This window comes from Canis lupus, chromosome 29 (genome assembly GCF_048164855.1).
Source record: "Canis lupus baileyi chromosome 29, mCanLup2.hap1, whole genome shotgun sequence".
In the NCBI taxonomy this organism is placed as follows: Eukaryota; Metazoa; Chordata; class Mammalia; order Carnivora; family Canidae; genus Canis; species Canis lupus.
This window is the reverse complement of record NC_132866.1, coordinates 38,233,579-38,256,175: the sequence shown is the minus strand read 5'-3', so window position 1 is coordinate 38,256,175 and position 22,597 is coordinate 38,233,579. Positions and strand designations below refer to the sequence as shown.

The window sequence follows — 22,597 nt, the reverse complement described above, 5'->3', positions numbered from 1 at the left end:
CCATGCATTCTAGTTCATAGTATTACCTGATTAGTCACCAGAGAAAAACTCAGAACAGGAAGAAAGGCCTTTGGAGGCTTGGAACCTCCAAAGGAGCTAACTTGCCAAGATTTCTGCAGCCAACAGTGCTGTAATTTATTGTAACTCATGGAGCTATTGCCAGGTATCTGAAGCAGACACCACAAATGAGCACCCAACAAATAAATGTTCATCCGCCATCAATAAAACCAGCCGTTTTTTAAAAAAAGATTTTATTTATTTATTTATGAGAAACACAGAGACAAAGGCAGAGGAAGAAGCAAGCTCCCCACAAGGAGCCCGAATTGGGACTTGATCACAGATCCTGGGATCACTCCCTGAGCTGAAGGCAGATGCCCAACTACTGAGCCACCCAGGCCTCCCAATGTGACCGGCTTTATCATCAACATCATCATCAATATCATTGTCATCATCCACAACCCTGTCACACACACACACGCACACGCACACATATCTCTCAGCTCCTCCCAGACCAGTTTGCACCCACAGCCCTCACCCATGACTCTCAGCTTGACCTGCACTGGGGTCCCAGAGCTATCCTTAGCCCTTCCCTCCTGGATACTTATTGGAGCCAGTCTGAGCACTTTCTCTGGGGCATGCTGTTGATGATAACCTCTGGCCCCAAACTCTGCAACACAGGGGCCAGACAACAAAAACAAAGCAAGTCAAACATTCTCAGACAAACGGCTTTATCGCTAATACTTCCTAAATAAAATAATAAACATGAGCAAGGGTTTGAACTTTCGTTTGGCACTTCTGACAGAAAAGACAGAATGATGAATGGTCAAAAAGAGCTGATAATACTTGCAGTCCTCATAATTAAAAAGATGGTTCAATCTGAGAGAGGTGTTCCAGTCACCAGAAAGATCTTTTCGCCCAATAGGTTATCAATCCATCGATCCGTCTGCCTGTCTGTCCAGGGGGAAGGCATGAGCCATGACAACCTGTCGGTTTCATTCTAAAGCAGAACCTAAAGTAGCCACGTGTGTTGGGACATTTCACAGGAAAGGTTTCGTTTTCGGGTTTTCTTGCTTTTAGGAGAAGATGCCCAAGATAAGGCAGCGAGGGGTGGAACCCGTCAGAGCCACGGCCAAGGGGCTTTGGTCTCAGTGAAACCGAGAGATGGGGAGCAGACACTGCAAGGGAGAGAGGCCGACAATTGCTGGGTTTTATGACCCGAGCACACCTGGCCACACTGTGCACCTTCTCATTAAGTTCCCCTTTCCCAAGCTCGCAGACATGGACATGGTCTTTGGTGGTCCTGGGAGGATGGGCACGGCTTGCGGGCGGCCGTTCCCACGCCGTGGGGGAAGGGTCCCGCGCTCCCTGGAATGCTCCTCGCCCCTCTCCTGGGAGGGGTCACGCAGGCGGGCTGGGCTTTGAAAACGCAGGGGGCAGGGGGCAGGCAAGGCGAAGGCGGTCCAGCCAGCCACCCGGGAGACGCAGCCAGCTAAAGGACAAGCCACTAACGCCACGGGCGAGTTTCCCCCGAGGCCGCCTCACACGCAGGACCGGGAGATGGTGGCGGTCCGACCGCCTTGCACCCGGAGGACCAACGTCGAGCAGGCTCCGGGCCAGCGAGGCCGGCGTTTTGATGTCCTGTTTACACAGCGCAGGCCTCCGCGGCATTGGAATCCGCGTCCGGGCAGCCTGGGGACTGCGCCGGTTCCGCCGCATGTTTGTGCAGCTTTGGCCGCCGCCGCCCCCGCTCTGGGCCGCGGGCCCCGCGGGCTCCCCCGCGCGCTGGGGAGCGAGTGCACCTGCCGCAGCCGGAGCCGGGCCGAGCCGAGCCGAGCCGAGCCGAGCCGCGGCCGCGCACATCTGCGCCCTGCAGGGAGCCCGCGCGGACCGAGGCCTCCAGGCCCCCAGCAGAGCAGCAGAGCAGCAGAGCAGCACTCGGGGCCGGGCCTTTCTCTCCCTCTGTCCAATTTCAAAGCACAGGACAGTCACTTTGTGCCCCCGGACGGAGCAAACCAAGGTTAAATTATAAACTAGTAGCCAAATGTGATTGAATGGGGAGTCCTGGGCACCGCCCTCAACGCTGCGCACACGTGAACTCCTGCTTTACAAACAAGCAACCAGCAAACCCCCGAGGTCACCCCTGCAGGAGCCAGGGACTGGTGCTATTGGAATTGAGCCTGATTCTGAACCCTTCCTCCCGACTACCTGGTTATTCCAAGTTTAAAACTGTCATCTCCAGCTCCTGTTGGGACCACTTTCCCTGCCTCCCCATCCCGCATGCTCCATTTCATTCGCTCAGTGAGGCCAGCATGGGTTGCAAAGTTCTACATGTGTGGGGCCTCAGAGACAAAGCTCCAGTGTCTGTCCTGCAGCCACAGGGCTTAGCTGGTCTCCCGTTGTGGGAACATCCAGACCTGCAGACAGGCTTAGTATTTCCTCCTTCAGATGGCGTCCTGCCCGAAGCCCAGTGCTCAGAACCCATGCAATCAAAAGCAGATGTGCTATCATGGAATCCGAAGCTCTGGGGTTGGATGTGACCTTTACGATCACATCAAGTTCATCCCTGAGGGCCCTGCTCCAGGCTGTTCTGTGAAACCTCCCCCACCTATTCACCCTGACAAGTTTTAAGTATCTGGATTACAGGCATTTCTACTCCAGTCCAAAAATGAGGAAATGCTCTTATTCCCTTAAGAGTCTGATCACTTACCATCTTCAACCTGACTTCTATGTCTCTTTGAACTTTAATATCCCCTCAGCACCATGGCAGTCTACGTATTTAGGAACACCAGCAAAAGGTAAACGCTGGTGGAGTTGAAAAGAGTCAATATTTCTTTGAAGCCCATGAGTTCTTTTTGCAGGCATCCTCTTGTTCCTGAAAACTATAATGAGACTCTTGTACTACTTATCATCCTCGTCAACAGCAAACATTTTTTTTAGCACCTGCTACATATTCATTCAAGTTAAAACTGGGTAGAGAGGGTGGTACAAATATACAAATCTATGTTAAAAATATCATGCATTGGGGATCCCTGGGTGGCGCAGCGGTTTGGCGCCTGCCTTTGGCCCAGGGCGCGATCCTGGAGACCCGGGATCGAATCCCACGTCAGGCTCCCGGTGCATGGAGCCTGCTTCTCCCTCTCCCTGTGTCTCTGCCTCTCTCTCTCTCTGTGTGTGTGCCTATCATAAATAAATAAATAAATAAATAAATAAATAAATAAATAAATAAATAAATAATTTTTAAAAATATCATGCATTGCCCCAAGGAGCACACAAGAGACACACAGACCCAAACATCCTTGGTATTCATGTGATACAAAATCTGAACGGGAAGACCTATGACAAAAGCAATGATTTCTACTCAGGCACAGTGGAAATGCTTCAAGCAGAGAGTGACCTTTGACATTACAGTTGGAAATAAGGGATACATTCACAGGTAGAAAAATCACCCACAGAGGATGCTTTCTGAGCAAGGAAAGGACACAATACACAGTGACTTGAGAAATCAAGAACGTTCTGCCATAACCAGGGATTAGAAGGGACGATGGAGATTGGGGGAGAGCATGGAGTAGGTGATGGGGCAACTGAGTCATGTTCAGACTCTGGAAGGTCTTGTGGTTCAAGGAGCTGGATATTCATCTCATCCACTGCTTTCTCCCTCAAGATTGGTGTCCTGTCCATTATGTCAATGCTATGGGAAGAAATGGATGGGTTGCCTTGACAGCAGTGCGGATGCCACAGCTTCTTTTCTTGGCTGTTTGTTCCTTTAGGTGAAGAAAGAAGCTCCTCCGAGGCATGTCATTCCATCTGATCACCTGTGCTGCCTTGAAGGTCAGTTAAAAAGTAGCCCTGCCCGACACTCTGTCCCCTTCCTTCCCATCAGGGCCAGTGAGCCTTCTTTCCCTCCACCATCGCAGACACTATATATGCTTTTACTAAGGCATTTAACCCATTTATCATGATGATTTATGGGCCCAATTGTCCTTTTCACTTAAGTGAGAATTTGTCAAGAGAGGGATGGTTTCTTACTCTTCACACCTCACAGGGTCACTTAGGACAGTGTTAAAGAGACCCATTTATTCAGAATCACTTAGCACACGGGAAGCACACAACAACATTCATAGGAGGACAGGGGATGAGAGACTGGGTGGGTAGAGTTTGGCACTTTCTATCCCCAATGGACCCCCAAGGCCATCCATGTGAGAAATTGCTGGAACTCGGGAGGTAAATAACTAACAGAATATGACTACTATTAATGGGGCCCTGGTCCTCCTCCCATGGGCTCTTCCAATGGAGACAGGTTCCAAAAGTACGTATGACCACTTGTCCCAAACCAAAAATAAACATGGAATGAATGCCTGGAAACTCAGCTTCAGTTTGGCCTTGGGTGGGCTGCAAGCATTCATTAAGTATTTTTTAGGGACAAGACGTTCAGCTGGCTATCATGAAGGATGGGAAATGAATCAATCAGGCTCAGATGAGATCAAGTTTCAAAGTCCCTAGAAGGACAGGTAGAACCCTAAGGAATGCCAAGGATTAAAAAGCTTGCCTCCAGCTTGGGAGAAAGAATTGGGGCCTACACTATGGTAGAAGGTGCCTATATACTTCTAAACCATTGTCCTCTTGTGCTGTGATATTATTGTATTAGCTGAGAAATGAGTCTGTAGAGCATGAAAGAATAAATCTCAAATCACGGTGGTAGAATTGATAGATACAAATGAAAACTGGCCTTGTGTACTGATTTAAACATTCACAATCTCTTAAACCTGGAATCTGTGCTATTGACATTCTGGTCTGGTTCTTTCTTTGTGGAGCTCTAAATATGGTAGGGTGTTTAAGAATACCCCTGGCCTCTTCCCCAAGAGACATCAGTAGCATCCCCACCCAAGTTACAACAACTGAAACAAATACTGCCAAATATCCCCGGGCAGTGGGGCAGCAAATCACCCTCGGCTGACAGCCACTTCCTTAAGCCCAGATAGCATGCCCACCACTCCAGATGGCCCTCATTCCCACCAGATACCTCTGCATGCCTTCATCTGCTATCCACTCTGGCTCAGACGGTACCCAAGCACAACAGATGCTATCCCCATTGACTCTCAGATGTCTCCCCTCTTAGTCATCACAAATAGGGTGGCTCTTTGTTCATTCAGCGATCAGTTCCCGTGGATGACATCCATGTGCATTCTGATGTCACCACCCCACTCTGAGGTCACCTTTCCTGTCACTTGCCCTCTGTGCTCACTCCTGCAGCATAACATCCATTTGAAGTGGCCTTCCCTCATCTGGATGTGTCCTACATTGACTCTTAGCAGACCCCACATTCTGGATTCTTAGAAATACATTCCATGTCTCAACTTCTGTCATCTGTAACTGAGCAATTAGAAAGATCTAGTTAAGTCCCCATCAGGGTGTTACCTAGCTCTAAAGGCTATGCAGGAGGAAAGAAAACAAGCATGCGATCCCCACACAACCTCTTCCCCTGCAATGGCTGCCCTGTGCAGCTGAGCTCCCTGAGAAGAGGAGTTCTGGGTGGCTCTTCTACACAGAGAGGAGTCTTTAAACTCAGTCTCTTATTTGGGGGCACCCAAAGGCCCCAGGCATCTGCTAGATGCCTAGACCTACAAACTAGGCCAGTTTTCACACTAACATCTAAAGGCAGTACTTGGTGGAAATCTATGTATTTTCATAGAAATCCTGGTGAAACCTCCAGCTGGTTTGCATACATCATTGGCTTGCTCTATCAAGCCTCCCAAACAAGAGAGAAGCCATGCCTTCCTGTCATACTTTGACATTTCAATGGGGCATGGAGGCTGAAAAGTCCTCAGTGTGTTTGCCAAGGACAGAGATTTATTTCAGAGAACTTAAGGGGCCATGAAGAGAATACTCAATAACCCTTAACAATTCCACACAGTGTGAGCTGAAGTCTACGGTGCGCTTCGAATCTAGTGGCTCGTGCTTACTCAGCTGAAATGTGTTCACACCCGGAGTGCCAACAACAACAAGGAATTGGTCATCTTCTCAAATATTCCTGACCCACCCCCACCCCCGCCCCCGCCATTGCTCCAGGTGGACGGCTACCAGGAGTCACACATCTCGTGCTCTGAAGCAGCATACGGGCTTCCTGGAGCCCCAAGCTTGCTAACCGGACCCACAATGGAGGCAAAGGTCCACTGCACCCCAAGGAGGAGGAATGATGCTGGCCTGAGTGGTGTCAGGTGGTCCAGGCCGCTCCTGGAGTGAGGAGAGCAGCACCCCCCAGCCCACTGAAGGTGATTCAATGAGCAAATGATGCCCCGTGGGTCTCAGGTACCTGGTTCAAGGCCCTTGTTGCAAGGGTGCCCTTCAAACCTCAGTCTCATCATCTGGAAAGTGGGGCCATGCTCCTGTTGATAGTAACCCTGACATCACATAGCCATGTGATGATGATTAAGTGGGACACAACATGTGTGCTATGATTACAACTCCAGAAACACTAGTGTTTGTGTGCTTAGCACATGCATAATGTTTTAGGTGGATCATGCCCTAAGCTTTCCGAGAGCATTCGCATTCTTGTTCGGGGCCAAGACAGAGCATACACCAAGTAGGAGAAGCAGCTGCAGGAGGCCGTGAGGCCCACAGTCATCCTGGGCCTGGAACTCATCCTAAGTGAGCTTCTCACCCACATGCAGCAACATCTCCAGCAGGTTCCACCAGAGCACAGAAACCTTTTCTCCTCTTACTCTTGGTGTGAGTCATCACTAAATGAAAACAAAATAGAAAGTGTCACTGTTTATTGTTGCAAGTTAGAAGTGGTAATGAGCCAGTTCAAGCCTGGAAATTGAATCTGATTCCACTTCCCAGCCCAGCCCAGATACTGCTGCACTTGTTTCCCTTCACCCCAAGCTGCAAAAGCTGCCTGAATGATGTATACCCATGTGTCTTTATCTACTAAGTGGAGTTTAAATTCTTGGCCATTTTTATTAGAAAACAAACGAGAATTTGTTTGGAGGGACACATCCCAAGTTCTGCACTTGAATGTTAGGTGCCCTTTATGTTAACTTCTTTGCCATATTGGGTCAAAACACCCTGAAATAAAGTCTCTTTCTCTCTCTCTCTCTCCTTCCCTTCTTCCCTCCCTGGAGTAGTCACTGGAACTGCATTCTCTTCACAGGAACTTACTGACCTACACTAAATAAACAATCTGTGAAACAGTCAGAACCATAGAGATAGCAAAAGGTCTAGAGATATATTGATGTTTGGAGTAGGAATTCATGAAACTTGATCGTGGCAGTTTGCCTGAGAAAGAACACAGACGCTTTCCTAGGTGTACGATACTTACACTGAGAAGTGAAGATAGTGTTTCATTTGACCCATGCAGATGCAGGTAGAAACGGAGGAAATTAAAAGCAAAGCAAAACAATCAGGTGCTGTAGTGACAAAGAGAACCATTTCCAAACTCGAGACCAAATTCCCTCCTCGGCATGGGCCACTCATAGGCAGTGCCGAGGGGTGTCAATGGATCAGATGACGAAGATGATGACTGCCAGGCACGGAGCTCTTTGTGGGGAGAGAGGGGAGGGAGGGAGGCCGTGAAAGTGGTCAGTTCCACCGGCTGGAGGCTAAAATCCAAGAATGAGCTGTTAGAACTACTGAGCTCACTGTGATGTGCATTTGAGTAGACCTTTTGAAGAGACCATGGGGCAGAGGTCTTCCAATCTCATTGCTGATCAGAAAAAGAGGCTGTTCTGTCTCCCCAACACCAGAACCTCTCAGGCTGATGCATGGAAATAGCCCCATTCTTGCCCTCTCCTTGCACCCCAATGGAGACATTTGGAATCTCAGACTTCAGGAGAATTCACTGATTCTATATCCTGGAGGGACAGATGCCCAGCATAACCCCAGCTTTCCAGCTAGGCCATCCCTGCACTAAAACAACAGAACAGAAAGATTCCTGCGAGCATCCCTCATCTCAAAACATGTTTCATTTAAAATAATAATAATGATAATAAATAACAGTAACAGGGTCCTGGGAGAATGTTACAAGGATATGATCCAATAAGTAAAGGGTTGAAAATCATAGAACTTTGAAAATCGAGAGGCACTCTATAGGATATTGAGTGACATGGATGCTCCCATGTTTCACCATATTTCTTCTTTAGTAAGAATTCCCCAAACTACACTTTAAAAATGTAGCTGGGGGTGGGGGTGGGGGAATGATGATTAAAAAAAAAAAACAAAAAAACAATTGCCAAAATGCATTATGTTGGGATTTGTCATAAGATCAGCAGCAGCTCAGGGACATGCAAGCAGCCAGAGCCTCGGGAAATATTCTGTATTTGCTCTAGGAATGCTGTTAAGGGTTATATCTCACAGTCACCTCTAACAGGGTCAATGAGAAATATTTCTCTTAAGCCTCAGCACCAGGAATAGCTGTGACTGTCCTGAGCCACTGATTTGGGTTTCCTTTATGTGCACTCTGACACATAAATGATTATGTTACCATCTTTCCACTTGTTGCTAGGAAACTTAAAGCCAAATATGTGGCCTGTCTCTGGTGGTTACAGGATCTTCTGGAATGCATTTTACCTGCCAATATAACTGTTGGGTTTCTCTATTTTCCCTATCCATGCTATACCTTTGCTAGCTTCTTAACTAATATTTGTATATATGGCTGCATTATATTTTTAGCAGTCATCTTAAATCCTTTTAGGATTGAGAACATCAAGAAATCAATGGTTGAAGAAATAAGTACAAATAATGGTTTCTAGGGGTACCTGGGTGGCTCGGTAGTTGAGCATCTGCCTTTGGCTCAGGTTGTGATCCCAAGGTACTAGGATTGAGGCCCGCATCGGATTCCTCGCAGAGAGCCTGCTTCTCCCTCTGGCTGTGTCTCTGCCTCTCTCTCTGTGTTTCTCATAAATAAATAAAATATTTTTAAAAAATGGTTTATTTTTTAAAACCAACAAACAAAGGGGGACCTGAGAAGGTGTACTCACTCAAGGTTCACAACCTAAGTTCAGTGAGTACACACAACATGAGTTGGGTGGTGCAGGACATCTTTAGCAATACCAGTCAGATCATGGTGACCACTGTGACCCATTGCAGACACAATGTTTTAAGAGTAATGACTAAAGACCTCAAACACATCAGAAGAAGAAAAGATAGGAGAAGTATCTGGAAAGTTTGAGGAAGTACCAAAGAAATGTGGTTAATCTGGAAAAGTAAGGACTTGAGAGAATATTCTAAGAAGTCTTAGGATTCTTGGAGAGCCATCACATGGGAAAGAAAAGAATGCACTTATTCTATTTTGATTCAGGCATCAGAATTAGAACCAATGACTGGCAGCCGGAGGGGGTGAGGGTGCAGATTGGGGATCAATGTGAAGCGAAGTTCTGACCAGGATGTCTGTGGAACAAAGGCATCTGTGTGCAGTGCTGGGGAGTGGGGAGCGGGGGGCGGGGGGAAGCAGAGCTTGCATTGCCGGGGGGGGGGGGGGGGGGGGGGGGGGGGGCTCTCACAGTGTCTGGGGGACTGTAGTAGTCCTTCTCAAGGTTCTCTCCCCAGTGGGGGAGTCCAGACCCCACCACCCTTCCAGCTAGCTCAGTGACTAAGCAAATTGCTTTCCTTCATGGGTCTCACCATGCTCACGCCAGATGGAAGGCTTGATGTGCTAGGTGTCCCTCGAGCACAGGTAACTGCTCTATTATGCACTACACCATTTTCTAAAGGAAAAGTTTACCAGATTCACTGAGCAAAGCACTGTTATGAGCAGTAGACCTTTCGGCATCAGAGTGATTGAGACGTGCTTGATCAGCCAGTTGTGCGGTCTGCTGCTTGGCCCTGTCCCCTCCACTCCACCAGGAGAAGAAAGAAAAACACGTCCCTCCATGCCACATTGCAGGCCAAGGCAGAGTTCACTCGTAATTGCAGCGGGACCAACCTGGTGCAGGCCAGGCCAAGGGAATTAACGAAAACAAACCCAGGACAGACTCACTCGGGCAGTGCATGGATGAAGAAACCAAGAGGAAATGAAGTCAGCGAGGGTTCCTGTATGTTTATGTCAGAGTTGATAGAGCATAGTCCTAACTCCACAGAGTTTCTGATTTATAAAGTATTTTTATTATATTACCTATTTTATATTATATTGGAGGCTCTGCTCCTTGAATCAGAAAAATAAACAGCAACCCCACAAGAGCCTTTGGTCTAGATAGAAGAATATAAACTCCTACACCCTTCCTGCTCTGAACCAAGATTTCTGCCAAAAGTCAATCTGGGTTTTTGGACTTCTGGAGCCGGCCTCTGTGTATTGGGAAGATGCGGTTCACACAGAATATAAATGTTTCTGTTCTGTAAGTTTTCAGAAGGCCAAGGGTTTAAGGTTTGTTTGACAAAAACCAACAAAAACACTGTTGCCTGCTGCTACAGAAAATGTGGGTTTCCTATTTTGGCGGTGTAGCGGCTACATAGCTCCACTTTGGCACAGCCAATTCCACAAGCGGACAAGATTTTATCAGCCACTCTAGTCTCCCGCCCTTCTTTGGGGATCGCAGCCCGACAGAGAAGTCAGGGAGCACAGGTCCACCTTCCCTACTTCACATGCGTTTTGTTTTTTCAAAGAAGCAATTCTTCCACTTGAGCAGATGCCAGTTCCAACGGAGAGAGCTCGCCTGGGGCTTTTCTGGCTCCAAAGAGCTGAACTAAGTCATTGTTAGCAGTGAATTAGTAAGGCTTTATGCTAAACATGTGTTACTGGACTTGGAGCATGCCCCTCCCTCAGTGGGTACCTGGAATCTTTCTGTGTGCTCTCAGCATTGGCACCCAAGGTGGGGAGGTGCCCAGGCCCCTGCTGGTGGCTCGGGGGTGCAGATGAAGTAGCAATGCTTTTCCTCCGCAGCTCTCCTCATGGGGACGTATGTGGACACATGCTTTCTGCTCTTTGGCCTCAGCTAGCAAACTCCTGTTTATCTTCCATGAACAGATTAAAAGCTCAATGTCAGAATGTTTACACCCGTTAATTGGGTGAGTACATGCCTATATGTACTTATGGCCCTAGGACCAGGCACTTCCCTGGCACAGTGCTCGCTCCGAACCTGTCCCGCGGGAAACCCCGCTGAATGATGAAGGACAGAATGAACAAGTGAGTAAAGCAACATATTATCGGTACAGATGTGAAATGATCAGCAGCTCACGGTAAGGCAAAGACATCAAACAATCTAACCAACCTCCACTTCCTGCCTTATGATGCTTGCCCTCAGTTTCCTGCCAGGATCTTGAACTAATACTCCTGCTGAATGAGACCCGACAGTGTCGGCATCACCGCTGGGAAGGAGACGAAAGCATTAGATACCTCCACGGCTACAGAGCTCGAGATTCAGAATGTCTAATGGCATTTCCATACCCCTCAGTAAAACATGGTCCGGCTGTACTGAACCTCCCTCTTGTTTTTAAATTGTAAGTTAAATACACAGAACATAAAATTTACTATCTTTTTTTTTTTTTTAATTTTTATTTATTTATGATAGTCACAGAGAGAGAGAGGCAGAGACACAGGCAGAGGGAGAAGCAGGCTCCATGCACCGGGAGCCCGACGTGGGAATCGATCCCGGGTCTCCAGGATCGCGCCCTGGGCCAAAGGCAGGCGCCAAACCGCTGCGCCACCCAGGGATCCCAAAATTTACTATCTTAACCATTTTTAAATGTACAGGTGGGTAGCGGTAGGTGCGTTCCCACTGTTGAGCCACCCTCACCACCATCCAGCTCCAGACCTCCTTCCATCTTGCAAAACTGAAACCCTGGCCTTAAACACGGGCTCCTGGGACCCGTCCCCAGCCCCTGGCAACCACCATTTCGTTTTCCATCTCTATGATTTTAACTACTCTTCAGTACCTCATATTAGGGAAATCACACAGTATTTACCCATTAGTGACTGGCTCATTTCGCTCAGCATAAGGTCCTCCAAGTGCATCCTTGTTGTATGAGCCTCCCCCCACCTCTTGTCCCTTTCTGTACAGGATGGAGATGGTGCCTCCCTCTCCAGGTTTTCCCTCTCTTCTGGAATCCCAACTCAGATTGGAAGGAAGCCGGACTGGCTTTTTAGGATGGCTGGATGGTGCCTCATTATGCTGTGAGCTAAACTCTGCTTATAAAAATGGGATTTTGCTGTATAACTATGGAAAATACAAGCTTAAGCAAATAGGCATTTTCCCCATTCATGTTAGAAGGTCAAGTTGGTTAAAAGAGAAAAGGCTGGGGCAGATCAGCTGGTGGCCCAATTAGAAAGCTCAGAGACGGTCCAAGCCTGTTTTCACTCTCCCAAATGAGGAAAAGCAGCAGCTAAGGCTATGTGCAGCCGAGGGCCTGGGAACAATGCACAGTCCATCTGGGCCGGCTGGGCTTTTTAGTCCTGTAGCCACAGGATTGAGGAGATGCCCAGAGGGAATGTGTGTTTCCACAGTCTCCAGGCGTCACGGCGGCCCACCCAGCCGCTTGAGGGCCCAGCTGAGAAAGACTGCACATGGTGGGTTAAGACCAGAAGCCCCCTAGTCACATTCCTGGGTGTGCCCTCTCTTTTCTCTCTTCTACCTTGTGGGAGCCCTTTGCTTTCTCCTGGCTGAGGGAGGAGAAACCCCCCAGCGCCTGTGCACACCTCTGCACCGCAGTGGCCTCTGAGCTGTGGACCAAAAAGAGCATTGCTGAGGGCTGGGCGCAGATGGATGACGAGCTGGGGGAGAAAAGCCCATCCCACCCCAGTCCCTTCCAGGCTCCACGTGGCCAGTCCAGCCACCCCGGGGCTTGGAGTTATCACAGCATTCACACCCCAGAGTGGAGGGTGGCACTGGGAGAATCAGCAGGCACTGGTGTGATGGCCTGACCTAGCCTGGTCCTTGAGCTGACCCATTCCCTGCAAGTGACCCGTGGGGCAGATACAACTGAGCAGGCCTTTGAGATCCAGGACGCGGTTTTCTGCCTGGCTTTGAGCTTGGAGTGAGGTGCTAAGAGGAGTAAATGCCAGGAAAGAAAGGAGGCAGGGAAGTGTCAGGCACAAAAGGGACACCTCTCAAGGAAGACCCTCCAGGCCCATGCTCAGCTGACAAAGAGGCCTGGGAAAGGCATGTGACCAAGGACCAGAGCCTGGCATCTCTCAGCCCAAGTCTGTCTATCTGTCTCTCTCCTGATCAGGCTGAGCCTCCATGCTTGCTCTCCTCAACCAAATGCACAAATTAAATCATGCTGAACTAATACCCCTAATATCCAAAAAATCCATCAACAAAGTTCAGTTGTTGCTTGAAAATCGCTCCCCCAAGGGAGTGGGTGTGTTTAAAAGTACTTCATAAATTATCTAAAAGGAAATCAGAATCCCTCTAGTTCTTAGAAAAGTCCTACAAAGACAACAGGACACATATGATCTCATGCTGCGTGCGCGTGCGCACACCTATGCAAGTTTCACCCCAGTCTGGTTGGTCAGCATTTCAGGGGGAAACCTGACCCTCCCCATGGCCATTCCCTTCCCTTCCACCCCACGCTGAAATTTTCACTGGCCAAATTTGCAGGATCTTTTCTCTGGGCTTGTTTTCTTGATAAACAGTCAGTGCACAGTGTTTGAATTTTTTAATAGTTTCATTGCTTCATAGGTCCTGGGAAAACAATGCCATGGGGGGAACCTGATAAATGAAGCTGGAAATAATTGAGGAGTGAATAAGAAGTTGGTTTTATTCTTACTCCTTGAATTCCAGGAAAACAGGGACATGGCACGGTCCTGTGCAGAGCGAGTGCCTGGCAGCCAGCCCAGCACACAATGGGATCATCATAGGGTCACCAGCTCCCTTGGTGATGGACAGCGAGAGACAGCAACCACCCAGGCCCTGGAAGTGCTGAGCCGCAGGCAACTGACAGGGCAAGCGCTAGCTCCTCTTCTTCTGCCCAGCATAAGAGTTCAAAAAGGGACCTGGATGGAAGAACTGAAGACCATGTTTTTATGAGGGAATTTGCTACATCACCAGAAAGTGGATTCTGGGATTGGGGAGGAGAAGTCACCCTTAGAAGCCATGAGACATCCTGGGGAAGACCTGGGTCTGAGAGGCAGGTGGCTGGGCCTAGGCCTGCCTCTATCTCTTATCAGATATGCCCCTGGGTCCTGGAGTCCTTCGGTGTGACCCAGTTCCCTCACCTGACAACAAGAGGACAATTCATGTCTTTGGGAGCGTGCAAGTAGTCATGGAGAAAATGTATTTGAACAGTGAAAATTTAGAAGTGGGCAGCTGGACGGACAAGTTAGGCCCCGTATGCCCAGGGGCTCCCTGAGGCTGTTGCCTCCCAGCAAAGTAGACACACTCCAAATCATGAGGAGCCAATGGCTGACCAACACCGGCCCCAACATCTTCTCTTTAGCTCTGCCAAAGTGCCCCAAATGTGGACATGTCTCAGCATTGGCCTGTATTTTGTTTCATGCATATTTCCTTCATTTATATTTTTGAAGACCCAGTGGGTGCTTTAGGAAGAGCCTGAGATGCACAGAATTGGGCCAAAGCCATCCCAGGCTCAGACAAGAGAACTAGAGCAGGGGCAGAGACTGTGGGGCGGCAGCTTTAGGCTCCATGATGAGAGGGGCTGTCTAGCGGTGGCACTCCAGCACAGGTGCTACAGCCCTGCAAATGCTCGCACAGAGCTGGGCACCAGGGGATGGGTAGGGTTGACCATATAGCCAACCACGGTTTTCCCATCTCCTAGCCCCGTCACTGAAATTTCTTGGCACCGTAAACTGATCTCAGTTTTGGAAAATTTCCCCTTATCTTTATGTGTCTGACAGAAGGAATGTAAGAATACTGAAAACAATAAGGGACTCTGAACTCTAGGAAACAAACTGAGAGTTGGTGGAGTGGAGGTAGGTGAGGGGATTGGGTAACTGGGTGATGGGTATTAAGGAGGGCACGTGATGTGATGAGCACTGGTTATATGCAACTGATGAATCACTAAGCTCTACCTCTGAAACTAATAATACACTATATGTTAATTAGTTGATTTTAAATGAAATTTTAAAAATAAAGAATAGTGGATATAGGAAAAAAAAAGAATATTGAAAACTAGATATTTTAAATGGTATCCTTGGGCCAATGGCTAAGCTTTTCCTCTCAGTCTCCCTCTAGAAAATTCTCTCTCTCCAGGGTTGTTTAATAGGTATAGGATTCTTATCCCTTCACCCAGAACATTGTGGGGTGGTTACAGAGTCACAGTACGATGGACGCATCAGAGAAGGGACAGAGTCTGTCTTATCCACTGCTGCTCTTTTAGGGCCCAGGACAGCATCGGGCATAGCACTCATGCTCAGTAAATGCATTGGTTGGACAAATGGCTACTTGTGGGCTGCTCATCTCTTTAGATCTTGGAACAGGCAGCAGACAATGATGCAGGAGACCCTACACAGACCTTTCCAGGGAGGTCTGGAATGTGGCAAGTAAGGTCTTTCATCTTTACATCTTAACTCTCTTTGGGGAAACTAGAATATTTCCACTTTCTCTCTAGGTTTCTGTTGACACTTAGCAAAGTATCCCCACTTCACTCCATGCAGGGGTAAGGAGTCTGCCCCGTAGGATCTGGGAACCTTAATTCCGAAGGGGCTGGGCCTCAGCAGACTTATAACCTTGGCAAATTGGCTTCTGTTTCTGTGCCAAAGGGCACCCAGGTCAGGAACTGCTATAAAAATGCTCTCTTGCCCATATTGACTTCAGCTACTGATCCTAGGCTTGTTTTTTCAGATTGAACAAAGGATGGAGAACATCCATTCCTGAGTCTCAGGAGCTTAATGTGGTGATGGTTAATGGTTCAGTAGCCTGGACCCAGAGTAGGGAAAGACATATATAATGGATGCTGCTGCTCCAATGTGCTTCAACTTTACATTCGCCAAATGCTGTGAATGCAATGTTATCATGTCTATTTTATATATGTGTGATAGCGACGCAGACAACTTGGTAACTGGACCTGCCTAGAACTAGTTGCAAGACTGGGGACTCTATCTTTGCCTGCAACTGGGATGTCATGATTCTCTAAATCCCTTTCTGAAAGAAGCACTCAGGGGGTATTTCATGAATGTGTCAGCCCAAACACAGCCCAGGAATAGTCCAGTCAGCCAAAAAGCAGTGTGTACCCATTGCCTTGGCCTGTGACATTTCTATAGGACTAGACTAGAAATCAGGAGACAAACAGTTGGCTCCATCTTTTGAATTTCGGTTTCTGTGACTTTAAGATAGTCCCATCATCTTCTGGCACTTGAGTTACCTCACTTTTCATGCAATGTGTACCTTTCTCCCCAATCTCCTCATCTGAAAATCAGGAAGCTGGGGTCTCAGAAGTGAAATGACTTGTCTAGGCATATGTAGAGCCATATTTTAAGTCCTGGCTTGACCAACTGCAGGTCTATGATCTTTTCCATACACCAAGGTTTACTTACTCCCCAATAAGGAAGCTTGTCGCCACTTGGAAAGGGCCACCATGCAGAATGCCGGAAAGGACACAAAATTCACTTTATTTTCCCCTTCTCAAAAATTATGGCTTACTCTTAAAATAACTATTAATGTTCCTTTCATCCCTGAATGATCTGAATTTCATCAGCTGGCCTCAGAACCATTATAACTATATCTTTATGAAGGCCATGGACATGACATGGAAACAGAATTTCCAAGGAACTACCTTGGGTGCCTAGCCTAGTAAGTAGGCAGACAGGGCTTTCACAAAGGTTTGGATCTGACAGCACCTGCCATCTCTTCCACCACCTGGCAGTCCATGATTCAATGCCTTAGAGCCACTGCTGAAGTTGGATACATTCCCAATGACAATTGTTTTCATAATAAAATTGCACCAGTGGGGTCACAATGTCCATGAAGTACATAAATGCACCTACACCTGTGTTTAAACTTCATGAAGGGATCAAAACTGAAGCAACGTCAAAGCAATGCACTTGAGCTCAAAGTGTATTTGCTTCTGGCTTATTGACTCTTTGAGGCTTTGCTTTTCTTTAGAAAGAACAAGAAAATGTTATTCTAATATCTCTCAGGACAATACAATTACATATCAACTCTAAGCTCTCTTGGTTACCTTGGCAAGCTTCTGATATATCCTTTGGCATCTTCATTACTGAATTGGGAATGGACAAACTAAGATCCACATTGCAATCAGTCTTCCTTTGGTTCAATAAAATATGGGAAATGGAAACGGAATCAATCCACGTGGCACAATAAGTGAAAAGAGCTTTGAACTAAGCATACAATCTCCTCTAATAAAATTCTACTTTGAGTTGCTTTAGTAATCAACAGGTTGAGTTGATTTTTATTTTTCCTAATGTGTGTTCACCATTTACACTTTGCCTTAAATGAGGCTTCTTATTGTATTTTTTAACCTTTTATCTATTTATGACTTCTTAGATTTTTTTACAGATTTGGAGAAGATTGTAAGAGATTTTTTTCTGTCATACTTGTCACAACTCTTAATTTTAACTTTATTAGTGTTTGTAGAACAGAACCTTTAAAACTCCTTAGGCCCTAAAATTTTTTAAAGATGTAACATCTTTATAGTTTTTTATATTACTTTAATACTTAGAAAATTCTCATTCCTATAGTCTTAAAATGTTTTGTAATTTTATTTTATTTTTTATTATTTTATCCAAATTGATTTTATTTTATTTTATGGAGTATGAATCTTTTTCTCTTAAGATTTTATTTGAGAGAAAAACAGCACAAGCAGAGGGAGAGGGAGAACTCGATTCCAGGACCCTAGGATCATGACCTGATCTGAAGGCAGACACTTAACTGACTGAGCCATCCAGGCACCCCTAATGTATAAATCTCAATGACTTTTTCCATATTGTAACAACTTACCCTCAAATCACTTTCTTTAAATGTACATTCTTCATTGATTGTGATAGTTACTCTACATATTAAAATTGTATTTAAAGAGATTCAGTGTTTTAGGTTCCTTGTCTGTACTGGTTCACATTATATTTTTAAAAAATATATTCTAATATCGAATAAATTTGGTCAAAAATTCTTATATCATGTTAGCTTCAGAATGTCATTTGAAATCCTCACAAACTTATTTCCCATATACTTATAGTATGACTTTATTAACCTTAAACAATACACCACTACTTTTCACTTAATTAATTTGAATATGTATTTATGCTCAAGGATATTTATAATAGTGTTATTTCTTAAATGGGGTTAAACTCACCTAAATTTTGAATAAAAATATGACAAATTATACTTTAAATATTTACCATCATAGCACCATTAAAATAGTATAAAGCAACATATAATGGCATAGACACAGCTCTTCTTATAATCTTAAGTAAAAGTGACAGAATGCATTGTTCTTTAAATACAACGATCTCTATAAAGTAATGCATTTATACTCATTCATTCATTTAACAGTTATTTATGAAGCTTCTACTATGGGCCAAGCACTATGTAGAGCATTGAGGTTATAGCAGTGAACAAAGCACACGCAGACCAATGGCCTCATGGGACACCCGCATGGGATTTCCTGGGGTGGGGAGAGCCAGTGGTGTGCTGGAGCTGGCTCAAACTAGTCTGCAAGAGCAAATTGTGAAATACTCAGGCATTTGCCAGCCTGTTGTCAAACAGCCATCCTTGCAATAGGCCAAAGCAGGGATACTTACTCCTCCCGCAAACATGGGGAGTGGGATGACCCCACCCTGCCTTGCAGAGACATTTGTTGTCATGGTTACCCATTTACCAGAACCCCATGGGGGGAGTCAAACAATGAAAAAGATACAGAAGTATCTTTTTGTCAATTGTCTAGTAACAGGTCTAAAGGGAAAATTTTTTTATATAAATTTATTTTTTATTGGTGTTCAATTTGCCAACATTAGAAACGACAAATACCCACCATTTGCTTCGTCCTGGATGGAACTGGAGGGTATTATGCTGAGTGAAGTAAGTCAATCGGAGAAGGACAAAGATTATATGGTCTCATTCCTTTGGGGAATATAAATAATAGTGAAAGGGAATAGAGGGGAAGGGAGAAGAAATGGGTAGGAAATATCAGAAAGGGAGACAGAACATGGAAGACTCCTAACTCTGGGAAACCAACTAGGGGTGGTGGAAGGGGAGGTGGGCGGGGGGGTGGGGGTGACTGGGTGATAAGCACTGGGTGTTATTCTAAAGGGAATATTAAAGCAGTGTGAGAAGGAGAGTTTGCGGTTGGAGAAGGTGTGGGCTTTGGGATCAGGTGACTGGGGAAGAGCTCACTGAAAAGGTGACATTTAAGTAAAGACCTGAAGAGGCTGAGGAAGTGAGGCATGCAGCCGCATGACTCTTGCGTGGAGAGGACTCCCAAACAGAGGTTAGCCAAAAGCTCGGCCAAGCTGCCTTGCCCATTTTGCAGGCAGGCAGACACACAGAGACTGGGGGAAATTTTGCTTCCTCCCCTGTGCGGTGGAGGGTTCTGCGGGGCTGACTGGTGAGAATTTGAGGTCTAAAGCAAGCGGTCTGTGGATCAAAGATGATAAGACTATTCAGTGAAACCAGGAAACCAAAGCAGAGGTGCAGCAGGAGAACTGCACCCACATGGTGGGTCTGCCTCTATGTGCAGATGTCATTTCACGCTGGGAGACCCAGGTAACCAGGTTTGAGCAGTGGACTGTGGCATCCCTGTGCTAATCAGTGGGAGGCAGGGGAGGGTGGGGAAGAATTTTCAGTAATTCTGAGCCTAGGAGGATTTCAGTTCATCACTGAGGAATTTATAGACACTCGAAGAAGAGTTGGAGCAGGCAAGGGATTCACTCAGCTTCCTTCTAAGCTTCTAGATTAACAATAATGCCAATAAATCCAACACTCCATACCCCTCTCATTCTAGCTATATCCATGCAAGTGGGGGGTGACAGTGACCCCCCCAAAAAAATGAATTGCAAAGCACGGTTCATCACTCTTCCTTTTTGAATTTAGACAAGGGAATCCATGGTTGATCCAGTTCTGGATTACAGGACCCTGGGAAAGATACATGAAAACATTAATAGAGTCAAGTGTCCAAATATATAGTATTCAGGAATGCACATAAGGTAATGCTCTTGAACATTAAACAAACGTAAGGACAAAAAAGAGGAGCCCCCAGAGGGCAGTATGGCCTGGTGGGTTTGGAAGGGCATTAGCCAATGTTTCCCTTCATTCCTCATGCCCAGCTAATCCAGACCACTGTATTTACACAGGACTATTCTAAACCAGCTTCTATTGACTTGTTGACTTAATACCTTTTGTTTTGGGTGGTCTGGTTTCCAGATTGGTTCTTGCCTTTCTGATGGCTGATGGGGTCTCTGGTTTCTCCTGGCTGCCCTAGAGGGCTCTCGACATCCTTTGGTTGTGGAGCTGGGGTCTTCTTACCTGGTCCCCGTGTACCACTGCTCTGATGCCGCATCCTCTCTGGGGGATGGAAATTATTCCCTGTGTTCCAGCTGTGGTTTAGCCTCAGAAATGTGAGTTTCTCAAGATGCTCTGCTTTGCTTTTCCTTTAAGTTGCAAAATACTTTCTTGCGACCAAGGGTTCTGTCCTATGCTTTGGGCTTATTTTGTTTGGTTTTCAAAATTGTTGCTCTTAGGTTTTCTTTTCTTTTCTTCTTCTTTTTTTTTCCCCCAGCGTTTTTCTCGGTGTCTCCCAGACCTTTGACATATGACCTCTTGTTTTGTGTGGATTTCTCATGCATGGTTCCAGGAAAGATAAGAGCTATCATGAAGCCATTTTTGACTATCAATCTTTGTGGAGTTTCACTTTACAATGTTGGGTGAAGCATTCCAAATTCAAATGAAATGATGAATGTAGAGTGACTAGCTTATAGCAGGCACTCAATAAATATTTACAGAATGTGAGATTGTTTTGTAAGCTTCCAAGATGACTTTAAAATTTTGGACAGTAATAGTCCCTCTGCAAATCCACAACATGCCTCACCTCTGTGCCATGGTTATTCATGCGCTTCGTCTGTCTCACGCAGAGAAGGGAAGTGCCTATCAGAGGCAGAGAAGCAATCTGCTCCTCATGAAAGCCCCTACACTCACCACTGAGCCAGGGAGGAGCAATAAAAGTATCAATGTCCATAGCAACACTATAATAAAGGATCAGTAAAATATAGTCCTTGAGAGAATCCATAATATCTCAGCCACAAAATTGAGTTAATATTTCTTTGAGTAGCTCTACTCTTTTTTTAACCTCTTTTGCCAAGTGAAGCATTTATGGTCTTATTCTTCATGGAGCATTGCCACTGAGATTTTCATTTAAGGATTTTATTTCCAGGGAAAAGAATGATAAACATTCCAAGGTGAAAAGATCTAGTTGTATTTTATAAATCTGCATAATGGTCCATTTCCAGAAGCTGGTAGGTTGATTACCAAAAAAATACACCAAGGGAAAAAGTGCCATTTGGATTTGTTTACACAATATTCCACACAAATCCATCTTCCCCAGCAACTATAAATTTATCTCATTTCCTATAGAAACTTATTTTTTAGCCAGCATAATCACTGTTTCTAAATAAAATCATTATATTTATTCAGCAAAACTATTTTGGTTATTAAAATGACATAAAACATTCTGAACAACATTGAAACCTGGGCATAGAGCAAGTTACAGGAAATCAAGGAGAATAATTGGCTCCAACGTTTACTTGTCTTATAAATATTTTTTCTTCTTCCATCACTTAACATTTTCTTCTTGACATTTTTTGATTGAACTCATGCAGATTCTAGCCCTCCAAGGAAACAACCCACTTGGGCAGTATGAACTCTGAAAGGTCACATCTTTTGGAGTTATCTGCCGCCAAAAAGAATGGCTTCCATTTATTTTTCAAGTTGAAAAAGTTTATTTTTTTCCTGTTCATGAAATTCAAAAATGCCCAGAGTAATTTAACTCAGACTGACCAAACAGAAAAAGCACGTTTTATGCTATGACTGGATCTGGAATGTCTGAATCTGGAAGGAGAATTATTTGGAACTTTCTTTTGGAAACCAGGCTGCCAAATGATGGATTTTGTCTCAAAAGCTGAGCTCTGCTTTTCTACTGCAATTTGTAAGGCAAGAAACCTGAGGGTTAGTAAGGCCAGAATTCTTCTACAATGGATAATTCAGGTAAGCAGCAAAAAGACCAGACCAGTGATTTCCATAACTTTCTGCTTGGACATTCCTATCAGTTTAATAAAAGAAAAATTGGAAACTATCATCCCAATTCACATGTAACAGGATGTCACAGTTGAAGTTTTTGAAATTAACAATGGGTTCGAGACTGTACACTGAAATGCCACCACAAGAATTTACAAAGGGAATTTTGAGAAGAGCCTCCATTTTGAACAAGAGCCTGACCAATGATTAATGGACTCCAAGAGTGGGGAAGAGAAAAGCATGCTGAGTCCACATCTTCGAACAGAACTAGGGACCCCACTGGAGAGAGACAGGTGATGACACTCCCTCCCTTAAGCCTTGAGATGCTACCAAAAGTTCAGAGGCTCTTGGGCTGCTGCCAGACCCACCCCTGAGACACCTACAACAAGCAGTGCACAAGATGAATAAAGCTAGCAGAGAGCCAGTCCACTCCCAGGATCTCAGCTCCAGAAGCCATGATGCTTCTG

At 45.8% G+C, this 22,597-nt stretch overlaps 1 long non-coding RNA gene across 1 annotated transcript in view; it reads right to left on the bottom strand.

The window, feature by feature from the left end:
- Positions 1-18,176: 18,176 nt before the first annotated feature.
- The window catches only part of LOC140621210 (uncharacterized), a 72,428-nt gene continuing 68,007 nt past the window's right edge, over positions 18,177-22,597 (bottom strand). Inside the window, exon 4 of the long non-coding RNA XR_012020954.1 lies at positions 18,177-19,976. This is a non-coding gene — a long non-coding RNA (uncharacterized lncRNA). The remainder of the gene's footprint in view (positions 19,977-22,597) is intronic.